This window comes from Solea solea, chromosome 9 (genome assembly GCF_958295425.1).
Source record: "Solea solea chromosome 9, fSolSol10.1, whole genome shotgun sequence".
NCBI classification, from domain to species: domain Eukaryota; kingdom Metazoa; phylum Chordata; class Actinopteri; order Pleuronectiformes; family Soleidae; genus Solea; species Solea solea.
In genome coordinates, this window is record NC_081142.1 from 14,107,237 (window position 1) to 14,126,689 (window position 19,453).

The window sequence follows — 19,453 nt, forward strand, 5'->3', positions numbered from 1 at the left end:
TGAGATGAACACCTCACAATCATAAGAATACTATAATTGAAAGCCGATGTACAGTATACACAGTAAAGGGATAGACAGCAACAGACAGACATAAAATAAACGTGACACAAAGCAAAACATCCGAGACCTCAGTCGCTTCTCTAAAATAGAAAAGTAGAATAGAACTGTGTCTCTTTGAGTAAACCACACGCATGCCAACTATTTCACAAACCAGAATGCTCCGCGGGCTTACAACGGTGTCACACATCAGTTGTCACTTCAAGTGACTGGCTCAAGGTGTCGACTGGACCGAATCTCATGCGTCCTGTCAGTGTTTTGTTCGCCGAGCCTTTATAAATTAGCCCCAGGTACAGTGGGCTTGAGGGATAAGCCCATGGGGACGGGAACTAAACTGTCCTGGGAGGGTTACATAAATTCACACTAATGAATAGGAATAATGAGTAGATTATTATAATAATACTAATAGTAATGATTATTATTATCATCATTATTATTATTATGCCAACATATTTAAATAAAAGGAATTAAAACAACAATTGTGTGGTGATGTTTAGGGTAGAAAGTGGAGATGGTGGTATTTATGACATGTGGTGTCAGCCTGTGCTGTATCACGCCTCGTAATTAATAAAAAACTATAATAAACTACACTTGTGGATTTGATGTTGAAGAGAAAGGAACAGTGTGTCTTGCAGACTGTTTCCCTTGTTCATTAAAAAAATAAAAAAAATAAAACCTATTAAACCATGTACTGTATCTTCTCTGCAAGTCAAAAAAAAAATATTATGTATTAATATAAATTCATTAGTTAAAGGTTTTCTTTTGAAGGAAGACTTTGGAAATCCTTTGCTTGAGCTGGTAGAATGAACAAACTGTGCAGGGAGAGACAAACTGTCAGCTGCATCATGTCTTAAATACCTGATTTCATTTTGAGCTGTTAAATATAATTGAGGATGAGGTGTGCGGCCCACAAACTGCAGATCTCATTGAAGCGAACACAATATGATGAGGAATGATTCAGTGTGTCACTCATGTGTGTCGAAAGAAATCAAGCACCATGCAGCCATTTTCTGGGAGAGCGTTCCCGAAACCTCAATCTACCATCTTCCTTCTGGAACCCTTTTCCTTTCTCACTCAACCTGTTCTTCTCTCTTTTTTATCACATTTAACACATTTAGTTCGAGACTGAAGAGACGATACAAACAGAACAACAAGAATCCTAAATGAAAGAATAATGTTCCCCCCTGAACATACTGGATTGGAGGAGTCTTTGTAACCTCATTAATGATGCAGATTGTTAATGATCTGTAACTCATCGGGAAGAAAAAGAAGAACTAATAGGCCTGCAACACAGAGGAGGAAAAAGGAAATAAAAGGTGGTGCCACACAGGGAGGCAGAGAGGTGGAAGGAGGTTAGAGAGAGGACTTTAAATGGGCTGGAAAAGAATCTGTTACTCTCGCGGTCCTGGAGGTGCCTCGACAATGCATAAGAAAACATTAGCTGCTTTGGTGATACATCTTTAATGGCACTTTATGGGCCCTGTCTTCGGCTAAAACAATTGAGCCATTCTACCAGGGACTGAGTAATATAACAAAAAAAGAATAAGGAGAGTCGGTGTACGTGCGTGTGTGTTGGGGAGCAGAGGAGAAGAAGACTGAAGACAGGAAAACGTGGGGGGGGAAAAACAGCTGAACAAAAGAAAAGATGATTTGGTGCAGACGTTAACTTGATTAAAAAGTTGTTTGGGTTGCAGGAGTGTTGTTATACAGCCATCTATAACTGAGGAAGTCCAACAGATTGCTTGGCTTCCAGCTTGTGCAATTTTTTTTTTCCGAAGGCTATAGGAAGAAAAAAAAAACAAGGTAGTTAATCCAAGGAATCATAGAAGAAGGCTTCGGAATACAATAAATACACTTTAGACATGGTTTACTGCTGTTAAATGCAATGTAGAAATGTTCTTTGGGTTCATTTGAGTTTGATCTTTTTCCTTTTCCTAATATTCACCGCTGGACATTGACCCTTTCAATTTTCATGTTGTAGTTCTGCTATGTCGGTCTACTCTGCACACACAACGTTCGCTTTACTGCATGTGTGTGTGGACGAGGGATTTCCTGTTCAAGGTCTTCTTCTTTTTTGGGAGTGTTTACATGTGTACCCAAATGAGACAATGTTTTGCATCTGTTGCATTTAGAGCGACAAAAACACAAAATGTCGCAAAGGTTATAGTTTTAGGAGTAATTCTTTCCCTTTGCTGACTGATCCCTAAGTCTGAGCAAGAACCAGATCCAAGTCTCGGTGGTCACACAATGGTTTTGATGATGTTCACAGTTCTTTGTGGCACGAGGTAGCACGAGTCAGCATGCATTCAAAGTGAGACAGCTACATCTGTAAATCCTCTAGGAGGAGGTCGAAAGGTGGAGGGGGATCAATGCCATTGAATCAACCATGAGAGGAAGGGAGGAGTGAGATGAGGAGATAGAATTGAGAGGATGGTGGCAGTGTCGACCGGGGGAGTAAGGTATAGGGAGGGTGACCGTTAAGCAACGCGACGACAAAACTGCTGGGGCCTTCGATTAGCCGCCCCAGCTGCGGTCAATGGCACTTTGATGGAGCTCTCGAGGGAGTGACAGCGAGTGGCGTTTGTAGAGCAGGAGGAAGGTATGTCAGAAAGTGTTTGCGTGTTTGTCGTGTGAGGGAAGGACAGATGGAGGTTAGGGGTGGACAAGGACGGTCGAATGTGTCAAAGGCATTATGAAGGATACAGCGTCAGTGGATACTAAGAATAAACGCCTTCAATACAACAAATGTAGTAAGATCAGAGGATAATCACTGATACACGGGCGAGGGGATGTTGGTCGTTTCTGTAGTTTTAGTGCAACTAACTTTAAGATCAATTTCCTGCTTATTTATCTTGTTCTCTCTGCAGATGTCCGTTGACGTTGTCTTTTGAGCCATCACCTCACGTTAATTTAGCCTCTGGTTTTTGCCAATTGTTTTGTTGCATATTTGAGTAACAGACCATTTGTGCACTTTATACTCTGAGACCAAAAGGTGTGTGTTGGTTAACTGTGTGTGGAGTCTGGTCTGTTTAGCTTTTAACCTTGTTTAAAATCAAATGATCAGTGGAATTGTGGGATTATGGGATCAGTATCTGCATTAGTTGATCCCAGAGGGCTTTTGTCAACCCTCTTTGTCTCTGCTCCACACACACACACACACACACACACACTACTATATTGCTTTTCGTTCCCTGTCCTTCACCACTTCATCTAGGGAGGAAAAGGCTATAAGTAAGTCCTAATTCGGTTTTTGTCTGTGTGGTATGTGTGTGTACATGTCTGTGGTAGGCTGCGAGGACACATTTTGATTCAAATCTATCTTTGAGAGGTCGTTTGGACGTTGTGAGGACATTTTTTTGCTGGTCCTCATAACTTTAAAGGGCTTTTTGATGGTTAAGACTGGGTTTCGTTTAAGGTGAGGTTGAGGGTTATGGATTTAGTTGTGATGGGTAAGGTTAGGGTAAGAGGGAAAGGGAATGCATCATCCTCACTAAAAATAATTTGATGGTGTCATGACACAACGTTATATCTGACCCAAAAATTGGATGTGGTGTGAACAGGAGTGGAGGGGAAAACTGATGCAATAAACAAAAAAAAAACAAAGGAGTGACAAGAGGAATGGAAGACGGAGTGTAATACTGCAAATGCTGCATGTTTATTTGTCAGCAGGAGTATTATGGTCAGTGTCTCTGGTAACTTTGATCACACGAGCTGCCACTGGACTGTCGATCACATCCTCACTTAGAAGTCCAAAAAGACAGGAGGGGAGGAGAAACAAAGGCACTCCATCATTTTCATTTGGACACCCACATTTCTGCTTTAAAACAAAGTGTCATACCACGAGCGAGAGAAGAAAATCCACAAGAGCAGAATAAACTTTGATTAGCACAATTACACCGTCGACAACAGTGTGCCGAGCATCCACGTTCATGCCCTGTGGTGTGACAGTGACCAATCATTCCGAGTGCGCTAAATAAACATCGTCAATTTATAATGTATCTACAGTGTGAATTGTTGGTGGTGGTCTGTTTTCATACTGGAAAAAAAAACAAATAGCTAATTATTCTAACAGCCTGGGATTTGAAGAAGAAATGTGTCCTTTTTGCTGTGACATGGATGTGTATGCTATTGCGAGACGTGCCTTGCATTGTCATTAACTGTGTGTACAAAAATGTGCTTATATATTAGACTTACTCTTAGAAGGATCTAAGAGTTGCCACTGATTATACAAGAGATATTGGCAGTAACACATCGTGACGCCTCTGGCTTCTTTTTTCATGGGTCAGGGTCACACCATCTTAACACGCAGATGAATAAAATTAATGTGACTAAAATAGAGCTGTAAGGGAAATACATAGCAGTAAAAATAAGCCACATTCATCTTTGAGGAACACTTTCAGGACATGAACAACAATTACATATCCAAAAAACATATAGGGTAAATGAAGTGTGGCAGCTTCTCCTCAGTGGGAGTTGATGTGTTGCCCTTGTATGCACTTAGATGTAGAGTTAGAGGAGCTGGAATGGTTTCCTGATGAAGCAGCCCAGTCAGCTTTCATTCTCATCCTACTCAAGTATAATCAGTGTCATTACAACGCCCACATTTTTCTTTGGTGACAGCAATACTCTCAAACTGTGCTTTAATTTAATCCAATGATCCATCTAACCCTATCTCTGTCTACCAAATACATGTGTACTTATTGAGCATTTTGCATTCACAGTATGTGCAGTGCAGTGTAAATAATTCAAAATGAACTAACCTATAATGTGTCAATCGTTAAGATGGTTATTACCAACTAGTAAAGTGTGTTAATGGAGACTAATGAAAGTTATTTAATACGCTCCCAAAAACTTTATTTCATGATGCAAATACTTTTTTCTTTGTTGAAAGTTTTAACTAATTCCAACCCAGTACTGAATCAACTTATATAGATTTTACTGCCGTAACAAAAGTGGAAGAATCTACTTTTGGAGTCAGTCTGATGTTGCTTTCCTTGTCATAGCAGATGTTCCCGCTCCTCCAGGCACACATACTGTATATATGGTACAATATGCAATGCTTTCAAAAGTGCTTATTTCTGTATTTTCTTTGTTGTTCATGAATATATGAACAACAACACACACATTTACATACTGCACATGCATAGAGTTAAAAAAATCTATACATCCTTTTTTTACAGCAGATAGCACAGTTTAATGGTGAAAATCAAAACGATAAACCAAACCATACTGGTATTTGTCCCCTATAACACCAGCCAAACAGAGTTTTATCAATAAAGAAATGAATGAATATCAACCTCACAAAAAAATACAGAAATAGAGAAACAGAGGAAGGCGATGAAAGACAGTGATAAGAGGGAAATTCAGTGTGTTTAATCCGAGTTTAGTTGGACTAAGACAATCATTTTGTTTTCTTAATTTTCTGTAAACACATTAGTCCGACTAAAATCGAGCTAGTCTTAGTCAGACTAACATATCTTGATAATGTGATTCATAGTCCGATTACTACTGCATGTATACGCTTAGTCGGCCTGGAGTTGGCTTGGCGTTCTGCACATGCACCAAAATTTCCTCCCCAGTTACTTTGTCACAAACTTCATACATTAACATGACAGCATACATTATATATAACTACTGTAATATTATTTTAAACTGTGCACATTAGTAGACATACTTGCAGTCTTAAATTAATAAGCTGGACAACTTGTATATTTTTGTTCATTAAAAATAAAACTTTTTCTTCTATCAAGTTTTATTTTTAATGAACAAAAATATACAAGTTGTCCAGTTGCCCGTCTTAGTCGGACTGCGGCCTTAGCTCGATTAAAGTCTCCATGTAAATGTACTGATCTGGGCGTACAAGTTAACCAGTGACTTACCATATGCTGTTCGAATTAAATGATTAGTTGAGCATTGTCGGAGCTCCAAACCCCAGATTGTTTTCCTTTTCTTCAGAAAATATGAAGAGTCGCAGAGCCAAATTAGGGATGTCCAGCTTTAAAGGTCAAAAATAACAATGCAGAGACGGTACACACAAGTACAACATTTTACTCATTTTGTGCCTCTTTTCAAATGATGCACTATCATGAATGACATAAAGATTCAAGCCCTCAATCCAGCATACATGCAGTGTTGAGTGTCGCTAACATGGTCAACTTTATACATGCTGTATAAAGTTGTGTAGCTGTGGCAACAACAAACCAATAGTGGAAATGAAGAATGTGGGCGCTGACAGCAAACTTCCTGCAGCTGCATTAAAGTCACCAGTAAAATAGAGATTTATCAGTCTCATCAAGCTTAGAATAATATCAGCAGATCTCTGACAACACCTTCTTAGAGGAGCATAAAAAAATGCTTAATAAAACCATGACTACCTCATTGAACAATAAAAATCCTAGCACTGTGCCAGCCCACTGCCTTCTACTGAGAATAAAGTCTTATTTGAGAGACGATTGTAAGCGATTACAGTGGTGCTGGAATCGTTGCAGTGAAGCACATCTTAACTTGGCTTGTGGCCTGTTTTTTTTTTGTTTTTTTTTTATATATGACGCATCACTTCACAAGTCTTTATGGAAACTAAAGATCTCACTCACAAACAGCAGGAGACACCTATACACCAGCTGCCCGTGTCCTATTCCTCTCTCTCTCTCTCTACCTAACACATCTCTGATAATAGTGCCAGAGCCATTTGCATACTGAGGAGGTCTATTATGAATACAGACACAAACACCTTGCCACTCACACACACGTAACACAAACATACACAATTTCAAGTTCACACACACACACACACACACACACACAGTAGTCCCTTAGGACTAACAAGGAAACGATCTCTTTGTATAGACAGGTGTAATTTCCTTCCCCATTTCCTCTGCATGGACAGCAATTACTGATACTCAGCCAGGCACTGATAGAAGCTAATATTGTACCAATATAATAATCATTGGTTTATTGGACAGCACATTAGAGGAGTGTTTGGATGTGTAGGCAAGTGGGACAGATGGGGGGAAGCAGGAACACACACACACACACACACACACACACACAATCACAATCAAATGCATGTGTTTATGTGTCCTTACTTTCACATGGAGGACACACACCTTGATCCTTTACACAGTGACCTTCCCCCCCGTCTTTTACCACTTCAGCCACAGTGAGAGAACTATCTGTCTCGCTTTCAGTGTAAGTCGCACGTGAGACCCCAGAAGACGTACAGCACAGATAGAGTAATCTGGGTGACTGAGACAGAGGAGATAGAGGAGACAAAGGGGGTGTTTGAGATGGTGGCGAGATCAAATCAGGGAGGAAAAATTGAGAGGCGAGGAATCAACAGATAGAGGGGACAGATGAATAGGACGATTATGTAGCAGGGTTTATGTACCCGTGTCTCTGTGAAGGTTTGTGCGTTTGTGCGAGTGCATGTGGCACACACACACACACACACACACACAGGTCTCCACCACTGCACTTGCAAGTGTGCCACACGCTGCAATGTAGTATATAAGTGCACGAACGAGGAGAAAACTGTGTGGAATAAGGGTGTCCTAACAAGTTCTGTGTAAACAGTCACACTTATGTTGTCACCGGATAGGTTCCGTTCCCATTAGGAGCTCAGCAGGGAGCACTCTGCAGCTCTGTTAAGGAGCTAACAGTTTTATTTAAGACTGTTTCTTCTTCCCAGGGGTAATGAGTATGTTGACTGATTATGGTTATGTTCCAAGGAAATCCAACTTCCCATGCATGAAAATAAACCAAACCTTTGACATCGATAAAGCTCTATATTCCAAACGGCACCACCTGCAAAGGGGAGTCAGTTATCCATTTCCCAACATGACACGCATTTGTTTGCATTGATCTAGTGCAAATAAAGAATTTAGTTTTTCAAAGAAATCCCCATACCACTTTTTTTTTTTTGCTCCATTGACTCATAACCTGCTCTATTTCATACTGGCTGCAAATTCTTGCTAAATAAAGCTGAAATTCTCTTAAACTACATTAATGAAAAGTATCTTGGTTGAATAAGTGTTCACATATTATCTCAAAAACTGAAAATGTTGAGTTGAAAAAAGACATATCCAAGCATCAGTTTATCTCTCAAGTAGAAAATTAATCTTTCTTACAGTCCAACATGTTTTTTTCATGTCTGTATTTTTTTAAAATGTGTTTTTGAATCTGTATTTTTGACACTATAAACATAAACATAAACCATATGTAGTGTGTACAGCAGGAAACCTTTGAAGCATCAAATTGATCCAGATCATTTCCCTCTTTGTTGCAGAGACACCGTGGTGTGTGAGATGTTCCTTTCCCTTCACGAATGTCGGTTTAATTGAGAAGCCTTTACGTTTGTTGCACTGCCTCAGTAATTACAGTGAATGATGATCATGTTGTCTTGCTGCTTCACATTCAAAGCACTCACCAGGCGGCTGAGTGACACTTGACGGGGCAGGAGTGAGTGACAGTGGAGGAGAGGAACAGACAGACCGACCAAATGGCTGGAACTGTAGTGACTGTAGTGTTACAGCTTAATACCACAGAAGAGGGGGTCAAAGAAGAAGTGGCGAGAAACTTTCACTGAAGCGTTCAGGTTATAATTGAGTCCGTGGTATAACATTATGCATCATCATGCGACGCGGCACTTTCTCATCTCTAAATGCCTCAACATATTCATTTGGATAAGTGTTTAACCCTTTAGTGCTCGCTCAGCAACGGATCAGAATGTGTGGCTACACTTCAACTGGAATGAGACTTGTCAATATCTGAGGCATCTTCTCAGATCTTTGCAGCTTTCCACCATTGTTGTATTCTCATTGTTAGCCCTTAATAATTCAGTCAAGCTGCCACAGAGCCATCCATCCATCCATCCGTCTTCTACCGCTTTATCCTCCACATGAGGGTCACAGGGGGAGCTGTGCCAATCTCAGCTGACATAGGGCGATAAGCGTGGATCACCCTGGACAGTTCGTCAGTCTATCGCAGTGTGCCACAGAAGCATTTTTTTTTTAAAATGGCTTCAAAAATTAAATATTTTGCTTACTCTCTCTCTCTCTCTCTCTCTCTCTCTCACACACACACAGTATATAAGCAGAAGAATAGAAGAGAGAGCGGAAAGAAGTGCTGCTTATGTTCCTTAAACCACTAGTGCTCTTAGACGGGTAGACTATCGAAAGAAATGGACACTTTATGCCCAAAGGTTAAGTCAAGATACTCAAAGATGGATTTTAACTTTTTATTTTTCACACAAGTTGCCGTGCCTTCATCTGTGTGTTGTTCATTCCTGTCCCAGATTGATTTTTGCATCGGCAGCTAAGTGGTCACAGGGAACCTTCTCAAACCTTCTCAATCCCGACAAAGATTTCCGAGGTGTGGAAGAGCCGACCCATTTGTCACTTTTCTATCATTTTCATTTAAATAAAAGGTTGACAGGATTAAGGAGAATTGCTATGCGACGCCCGTGCTCCATTGGTGCAGAGGTGAGACAGTTTGGTGTTGTAAGAACTGCCAGCAAGAGCAAAGTCTTATGTGAGTCTTTGTCTGGATATTCATGAAAGTGAAGTTCAATTTGCGAATCACAGGTTTCAGACCCGCTGAGTGACCTGGGGTGGCTGGATATTAAAGAATGACCTTTAATTTTGGTCAGTGTTAAATCCTTTTGAAGACTGGTCCTGTGTGATGAGACATATAATGAGTTAAGCAGGAGCGAAAGATTGAAACGAAGAAGAAACTGGAGGTGAGAAAAGAGGGACAATAATCTAAGATGATGAAAACAAGAGAACAAATTAGGGTAATATGCTGTCACAAGTTCATAACATCATTTATTGCCTAACCCCAAACTTGTGTGCACTTTTATGGGTTTCCTTTCTGTTCTTATCAGCTCTGTGCAAGTGTTTCACAGTACTCTGGGGAACATAATTTGAGTATCAAGTATTCAAAGCCATGTTTTTTTCTCTTGTTTAAACTCTTTCTTTTTTCTCCAATTCCCAGCAGACTCGTTTTCATAGAACAATGCTAGAGAAATCAATTACATTTATCTTTGGTTGATATCGCTTTTTGCCTTTTTTACAGGTTAGTCACTGTGAATATACATTTCTGTGGTTAGGGTAAGGGTTAGGGTTAGGGTAAATGACAATGATGGCATTTAGGAGTTGAAAAGAGATCATGAAAAAAACAAATGTTAGATCCTGGAGCAATGGCATCATGTTCACACTAACCAAGGATCAGAATTTGAGTTCTGATACTGCTTGGAGGACATGATTGAAGGAAAAGAAAATAGTACGATGATGCTAATTTAAGAATTTGCTATATCTAAGATTTTTTTTTTTTTTTTTTTATAATTGAATTCATTGGGTTTGTGGGCATTGATTTACTGACAACAGGCACAGGTTTCATACTTGCCATTAATGAACATTTAGCAGAAAGCACATGTCATTGTCATGTCAATAACAATAATTCAAGCCTTCTTTAAGTTGTGTTTCTAAAACAAATTATAGTTAACCCTTAAAATGCAGAGCATTAAACGTACAGTATATACAGAGGGTGTAAAAATGTGCATTATATCCTTTTTTTTTCAGCACAACCAAGGCAATCAGATGAAAAAATATATATATTTTCACCAACTATAAAAACACACCTGAACAAAAAAGTGTTTAAAATGTGTATTATTTGGAAATACGTCACAGTTCAAAGTTCACTTGGCTCGTTTTTATGAACAAAAAGAAAAGAAAAACACGTCTATTTTGTGACTTCTGCACAATTATTGCTACTTTATATCACCACTGAAAATGCGATATAAAATGAATCATAACTTTGACTCAACAACAGACAAAAAAACCTGAAGAATGAATAAGTGACCTATAAACATGAAGAAAAAAAAAAAAACAGGATGTCCATATAAGGAGTTGTGTATTATTCCCACTGCAAATTACCATGGGTGCACCAAAAATACCTTCTTACCAAAAGAAAGAATGACCATAATCCAGATTACAACATTAGTGTTGAGAAAAACACTTCTCTTCTACATATGTTTGATAAGAAGTTGATTTAGATTTTTCACAGACTCATCAATACTGGACAGTTGATGACTAGAAAAACATAGTTTGGTCTGTTACAGTTCGACTTTTGCTGAATCATGCAGATGGTAGAGACACGAGCCACATTATTCTCAACAACACAAATCCATGGACACGAGCTGCCTTGAGTGATAATTTTCTTGACACACTGTGGATCCTTTAACACCAATCAATGAAATGCCACAGCCTGAGTGTTGCTGCTGACCACGAGCATCACTTTGTGGCCACAGTCAACTCATATTCTAATGCACCACAGTCATCTCGTGGAAATGTTTTTAAGTAGCCTCCATGAAGAGTCAAATGGGATTAGGTAGAAGAGGAGATTACCAGCATGAATGTGCATTTCACAAATAATGCAAAGAATTTGTCAAATGCAAATGTTTGCCAAAAGGGAGCAGAATCTCACAGAAACATTTCTTACATCTTGTAAGATCAAGGCCCGATTGATGGTTTTGAGACCCAGTTGTGTTGCCTGTTCATAACCTTCTGGTGTTTTTCCACAAGCCACTTATATGTCTTCCCCCTGTTCCTGCTGCTGGCTGGGCATGGCCGACCCACTCTTCAGCACCCGCTATAAATAGCCGGTCTTCAGCTCCACTCCTTGCCAGAGTGTTGTTAACCTTAAATTGGTAAAGTCATAGCTGAACTTCAGTTTCAAATTGTACTTGTTTTGCCTCCCACCTGCCACATTGCCCCACTGGCTTTGCCCTCCTCTGTTTCAGATCATCGGCATCTGCCATTTTCGATCTGTTTGCCACTTCCAGCTGGTTCTGTTTCTTTCAAGACTCAGGCACTCTGCTTTTTCTCCTTCCACCTATACCTGGACTTCTGCACCTCCAGATACTCACATGCTGACATGGATAAATCCTTTACTTTGTCGACTAACTTTTGCTATTGAAACAGTTTGAACTTTCTGAACCTCTCTTGCATTTTGGTCACGCCAATGTTGGCACCAGTCTGAAGCTAATGCTTAACGGTAATTGTTGCCTATTTTATTAGATAATCCAATGTTGTAGCTTCTGTAATTGTACAATATACCTTTTTGACACGACATTAACCACTTTTATAACTCTATAAAGATTTATAAATGCTGAATGGGAACAGCAAGGTAGAACTTGAAAGGAAAATGCTTGGGGTTAATGTGTTAAAATATCCCCTTTGGATAGTCAGACAGTAGTAGACAAAGCCATTTTTAATGAAGTGAACTTATGAGCCTTGCGCAAGGACTTTCAATTTCAATCTGTTCTTGTGACAAACTGGTAGAAATAGAAAGGAAAAGAAAGAGAGAAAAGGGTCCTTTTTTTCCTGGTAAAGACAACAGATGGTGGGAGAGATAGCCAATAACAGCTGACAAAACAAGCTGCCGTTAATCCATTCAATAATACATCACTAAAAGTCCTTGGTGTCCTTTATGTATGTCCCCCTAAAACATCAAATCTAATTGGTCTCCAGCATAAACTAATTATAGAAATATGCATAATAGTGTGTTTGACTCTTAGGGGGAATGATCGTGCAACAGTAAAGTCAAGTGAGTTGTAAGTTTGTTTCTAAAAATGCTTCAAACAAATCTAATTTACTCCAAAGTAATTCTGGCTTATTCCCCACTATACAGTATATTGTACGGCAGGCACTGCGACATAATTGGATGTCAAATGTCAATGCAGATATCCTAGTTAAACTTTTCAATTTCTTTACCTTGACGTGGGGTTTAGTATTTGCATTTTACCTCAAAACAAATCCCCCACGACTTAACAAATTATCTAGTAAAAGACACAGATAAGAGATGTTCGGAGGATCAGATTAATTGAAAGTGTACACTTGCTGACCTCAACATGTAACAACCTGAGATTCATTTTTATATTAGGTGTAATTAATAAAAGCCTAAAGGTGAGGCCTAAAAAAGACAGTGACACTTTCAAACAAAATTTAAAAACTGTAAAAAATACTCTCAGTATTTTCATTAAAGAGATTTCCTGAAGAACTGTTTTAGAATTCTCATTTTGACAAGGACTTACTGCATTAACTAGAACAGGGGTATGCAACGTTTATTTTATTTAACTTTTTTTTACTCCCTCTCCACTCAAAAAAAAATTAATCTGGAGCCACGAAACCCATTTGACCCATAACATTATGCTGGTTCTGGTAACTACAGCCAGCATCTGTAACATGGAAGGATAAGACTGACAGCACGTCCTGGTTACTGAAACTGAATTCATGATAAACCAAATTTATTAAGACAAACATTTCTCTGCATTTCGGTCCGGGGATAAAAAAAAAAATTAAACTGCACAGTAAGTGTGATCATTCATGTAGACGGTAGCTCCGGGTGCTGCTACATCAACATAGTGAAGTTTGACAGATGGTTTAGGCCTTGGTTAGCTAAATGTGCGTGTCATGCTTCAGGATCCTTGTGACCTCATCAGACAAGGCTCCCACTTTAAGCCACTATCATGATAGAGGCTTTTACTGCACACGAGTAGAACATTCACTCAACTTTGCATACAAATACTTACATAGAAACAGAGTCAATTTATGTGCATACATATATATATATGTGTGTATATATATATATGTGTGTGTATATATATATATGTGTGTGTGTGTGTATATATATATATATATATATATATATATGCACACAATGGTTATGAATTTAAAATAATTTTGTCCTGTTTTGATAGAAAGTCTGTTTAAATTGTCCAATCCAATCCAACTTTATTCATGAGGCCCTTTGAAGACAAAACAGTTGGCCAAAGTGCTGTACACAGACATGACAAATAAAAATGTAAGAAACAAACAAAAAATAATTGGTCAAAGCCAAAGATTAAAAATGTGTTTCAAGAGAGGACTTAAAAACAGGAAGTGAGTCTGATGTGCAAAGGCAACTCATTCCACTGTATCGGAGCAGTGACGTGGTCATGCGTGGTCATTTCTGAGATTCCTCTTTGTCTTAGGTTGTCTAACAGTGACCTTAGAGAGCGTGAGGGACAGATACTGTGGGGCAAGACCATGAAGACATTTAAAAACAGATAAAATCATTTTAAAATCAATCCGGAAATGAAGTGGGAGCCAGTGAAGCACTGCTAAAACTTTTCGTACCACTTAAAAGCTGAGCGGCGGCGCTTTGAACCAACTGTAGTGGAGTAAGTGACATCTGGCTCACGGTGACATCAACAGTGAGGTGAGAACTGCTAGCTGCCAACTCTGTGTCACATGTGTAATAATGTATGATTTCAACATTTTATGCTCCTTTCGCCCAAAGAATAAAAAAAATGCTTTCTTCAACAGAATGGAAATTTGAAATATATGAATGTGGGTGTGCATAAAATTTAATGTCTCAGCCCTGGAAGATGAGAAATAAAAGAAAGATGGGAAGTCGGTGGTTTACAGTGTTACCATAGCAACAGATAGTCTCACCAGTTTCTCCTCCCTAACACCCTTCAGTTATTGGTACTTTTTCTTTACCTGTTACCTCTCTTTACGTTCTGTTAAAAAACAATAACATGCCATTTTTGGCAGGAGAAACACACAGTTTTGTCTAGTTTTGGAGGATTGGGTAGAAAGATGAACCTACAATATTGGAAGTCTGATCACAGAGTGGAGAGGAGTTATACTTTGGAAGTAGAGCGTTAATCCTCACTCAATCAGCATGACTTTCTTTCCACATTCATTTTAACTGTACTCCGGTTCATCTCCCCCCATCCTCCTTGCTGCCACAGCCCAGGAAGTAAGACGACTGTTAATCTCTTAATCGGAGATTGCCTCGGCGGACATGGCCCCAGATTGCCACTTCCGCCCACACAGAACCGGCCCCATCACTGTTAATTGTTTTCAGCTGGCTTGAAAATGAGCAAAAACAACAATTTAAAGGATGATAAAGGCCAGAGCTGATTTATGTGTGAGTGGCATTATGGTGTTTATAGAACATGATTTCATGACACTGGCGATATGACCACTTTAGAATGGTCAAGTATATCAATATATATTAGCACTGATACACACCAGGTACTCACCAGTTACTCAATTGTTAAGGTCAGCCATGTGCAAAATGATTATTACTTGGTGGTTGTGTTGTGAGACCTGTCACTCATCTGAAGGAAATTAAAAGGGAACAACCATGTGTTTCCTGACATTCCTGCCATAGGAGCTATAGCTATCCGCTTCCAAATATGGACCACTTTTTTGCTTATTTTAACAGTAAAAGAGCAAGAAAATGTCCTGTGAGTAAGTGCTTTAGCCCATTTTTCCAGAATAACTTCCGATATCTGGCAGTTATTCAGTTTATTTAGAAAAAAAAACATTGTAGTTGTACATGACCACCAGATTTTAGTAGAGTATAACACAATAACATTTGTTTGAGTTTGTGTCTCAATGTCCAAAAACAGGCAAAAAAAAAAAAAGGAAACTATGTCCAGGTGTTTTTCCAACTCTCTCCTCTCTGGTGACAAAGATGCTGATTCGCCGTCTTCCTGCAACAGCGCGAGTGAAATTGCCGCAATAACCACACGATGTGAACCGCTGGATGGCCCATAACTTTCTCCAATTAAACAACTCTAAATCGGAAATATTACTGTTTAACCCGCCAAACACCATCTCCAGTCCCATCAGTCTTGGTCTGTTATCCAGTAACATTAAGCCCATTGCCAGAAACCTAGGTATCACCTTTGACTCAGACTTCACATTCACCTCTCACATCAACAAAGTTGTACAGTCTTGCTTCCTCCACATCACAACCATCTCAAAAATCACAAATATTCTATCACAGATCTAGAAATAGTAGTCCACGGCCTCCCCGTGGAGATAAGGCTTGCTAATTCAGTGTCATCTTTTAAATTTCTTCTTAAAACTAATTTTTATAGACTTGCTTTTATGTGATGCCGTTTTTTTATGGTCTTTTTTATCTTTTTTATCTGTTTATCCTTACATCTCATTGCTTTTGTTCCTTTTCTGTGTATTTTTTATTTATGTATGTGAAAGCACAAGCTGTTTTTAAAGGTGCTATACAAATAAAGCTTTACTTACTTACTTACTTACGGCTTTTGACGTGCAACTTCTCAGCTTTCAGAAACTGTTGGAATGTCATCTTCGATGCGCTCGGCGTTAAAGGGTAGTAAGCAAGCTTTCGGCGAGGCTGATGGACAAACAAAGGTTTTTCATATATTAACAACTTCTGGATGGAAGACAATTGTGCCCGCAGAAAAACATGTCACTGGCAATGCTGGTGGCAGCACCAGCCATGATCCTGCTCCAAATGCTCCATGCTCCTTCTGCCTGTCAGGCTCTGGTGATTATGTGACAGTGGGACTTAGTAGGCATGTTGAATTATTCTGTGTGTGACTGTGGCTTTAATGACACCAAGCAGGTGTTTTAGAATAAATTCCCCGTGACGCTGTATATGGGCTGAAAATGTGCACCTTTTGTCAATTGCATGCTTTGCTCTTTGTGATTGTTGGTTTATTATTATTATTATTATCGGAAGTTTAAATGTCACCACTTTTGCAAAGACACGTGCAGTCCACTAACTACATACTTGCTGCTGCTGCCACCTTGTAATAACAGGTAGTCACTGAAATAGAGAGATTTTATTTTATTTTTTATTTTATTTTTTTCAATCAATGCAATCATTTGTTAGTCTGGTTTGCAAATTTATATTTAAGGACATGGCACATGAGGGTCGTGGAGGGCGCTGACACAGGGCAATAGGCGGGGGTACACCCTGGACAGGTCGCCAGTCCACCACAGGGCCACATATAGAGACAAACAACCATCCACTCTCACACTCACGGTCAATTTAGAGTGTCCAATTTGCCTAATCCCCATATTGCATGTTTTTGGACTCTGGGAGGGAACCGGAGAACCTGGAGGAAACCCACACACACACACACACACACACACACACACGGGTGAACCTGCAAACTTGAGATAGTGTCAAATTTCCCACTTGAACTTAATGTTGGTAGTTTTAATGTGTGTATAACTTTTTTGTAAAAATAGACAGGTGGACAGAAATACTTTGTTTGTGTTTTTTTTTTGTTTTTTTTTAATTGGCAGATTACCAAACTATTTTGTCATCTCTTGGGGACATGGTGGGGCAGCTTGAACGCTTCTACCATCAGTTCTGTCGTAATTATTCATATGTGAATTAATTAAATTGACTTTCTAGGCCAATTACTAACTTCTGTGCTTCCTCTTTCAGTTGCCAAACTTCAAGAGGCCTCCTGCTACACTTAGAATGGACACAAAGTACAAGAAAAGAGAGCATCTTCCCTAACAGCTGTCCCATCATATGGTGTTTTTTTTTCCTCATTTCCCCCTCAATGCCTCATTGAAATTTAAACTGACATGTCATTCATTCCCAACCAGCATAAAGCCTACAGTTATTTTTAAGAAAAAAAACAAATAGAAAAAAATGACTTTATGCTAGTAAATTAAGTAAAAAAAAAATGATCACAAACATAATGTTATCAGAAATCTGGCAATTTAATATTATACGATCAACATTTTGATGAATTAAGGTAACTCACACCTTCCACTGTTTGTTATTGAAGAAAAATCAATCCAATTTCCTGCAGATTAAATCTTCAGTTTATTTTTGTGATTTCTTTTAACCAACAGTGAAGAAAGAGGACGATCCGTTTGGTGGATGACAAACCACTTAAACACATCTAGATGGCATCTGTCAGGAAATCCTGCAAACATCAAGGTCCGTCTATGGCACAGAACGGCACTGGAGGCAAGCTGGCTCTTTCTATTTCCTGCACTCAGTGTCCTCAGCGCCATATGAGACTGAGAGTTGTTTTTCTGAACATCTTGGCTCAGTAGACACCCTTTATTTGACAAAGCAGGCAAAAAGGGAGGGGGGGGGGGGGAAATGACATTGCTGCTTAACTCACCATTTTTACACTTGATGAAATAAATACCTGTGCAATAATGGAGCAATAATTGCTGTATTTCAAAAATACCTGCACCTACAAGGTCGGGATAGGAAATAGTTCAGAGTCGGTGACTCGACTATTGAAAGTCAGGACTAAAAATGTAATAAATTTAAGCACCCACGACTGCTATAACACTATAGCTAAATGTATATCATATAAATTAACTCCTAAAACTTTAACAGGCAAGTTAGCACTCTGATACATCACAGCGTGGTGAAAGTGAGAGGAGAGGTGTCCTGCTCAAGGACATATGGACAAGAAACATGGCAGTGCATGGACACAGTTATTAGAGATTTTGGCTTTGTGACCTCTGAGTTACTGGATAGTGTCACCATCTGCGGGGCCACCCTGGTCAATTAATTCAGTTTATCTCATCCCATTTACATCACTTGTCATCACAATGTATTATTGGCGTAATAAATTGTCGTCCTGTCAGAATTATGGTGTAAGGCAGCTACATTAAATCTACTAACCCCTGCGTTAATATATGGAACACTAATGAGCTGATCATCCCTGTCCTTCAAACGCACCAAGCACCAAAATGTAAGGTGTGTATTTTTAGGGTTTTACATCTCTCCTAATTATTTTTCTTTTTTTTCCACCACCTGACGTCATCTACTGTGCCATGCACAGTTTTTAAATTTAAGCTCAATTAAAGTAAGTTAACCTAAGTTGTATTTGTATCGTCACTGTGTCTTCAGACTTAAAATGGATTCGCTGTGTTCCCACAGGAAGCTGTGTTTGAGACGGATTTTGTTATGAGACAGTAAAATGGCTCAGAGCGAAGACATTGTTGTCGTAAATTACATGAATTTTGTCATTAACTCACATGAAAGATGTGCCAAGGACCCCTGCAGCAACCTGGCTTTGATTCCACCCTGTGGGCATTTGTTGCATGCATGCCATACCCCCCCCCCCCCCCCCCCCCCCCGCCCATCTCCTCCACCACCTCCATACTGTAATGTCCTATCCTACTCACTAAAGGCAACATGTCTTTTCAAGAATTATGATCAAATTAAATTAACTTTTTCCCTTTTTCTTTTTTTTTTACCACCCAATGCTCTGCACTCACTACACAAACACTGCCGATGCAGGATTTCAAAAAGAGATCTCCACTGTGCAAGCTCTACAGCACTATAGTGTCTGAATGAATGAGGTAATGGTACCAACACATTTAAACTTTTTCATCAAAACACCATTAAACCATCAGCTCTACTGAGATTCCCATCATTAATCATAAACCGATTCACAGAATAGAGCAGTTCATATAAAACTCTGAGACTCTGTGTGTATTTTATTGCTACTGATGCTTCAACGACTGTTAAATAGTCACCACCACCTGACGAGAGACTGAACACATTTGCTTTCAGCTGAAATTCATTTCAA

At 39.2% G+C, this 19,453-nt stretch overlaps 1 long non-coding RNA gene across 1 annotated transcript in view; it reads left to right on the forward strand.

Moving 5' to 3' along the window:
- Positions 1 to 18,108, forward strand: part of LOC131466043 (uncharacterized) — an 87,453-nt gene extending 69,345 nt beyond the window's left edge. The window contains exons 3-4 of the long non-coding RNA XR_009241376.1: positions 17,329 to 17,421; positions 17,748 to 18,108. This is a non-coding gene — a long non-coding RNA (uncharacterized LOC131466043). The remainder of the gene's footprint in view (positions 1 to 17,328; positions 17,422 to 17,747) is intronic.
- Positions 18,109 to 19,453: the final 1,345 nt, after the last annotated feature.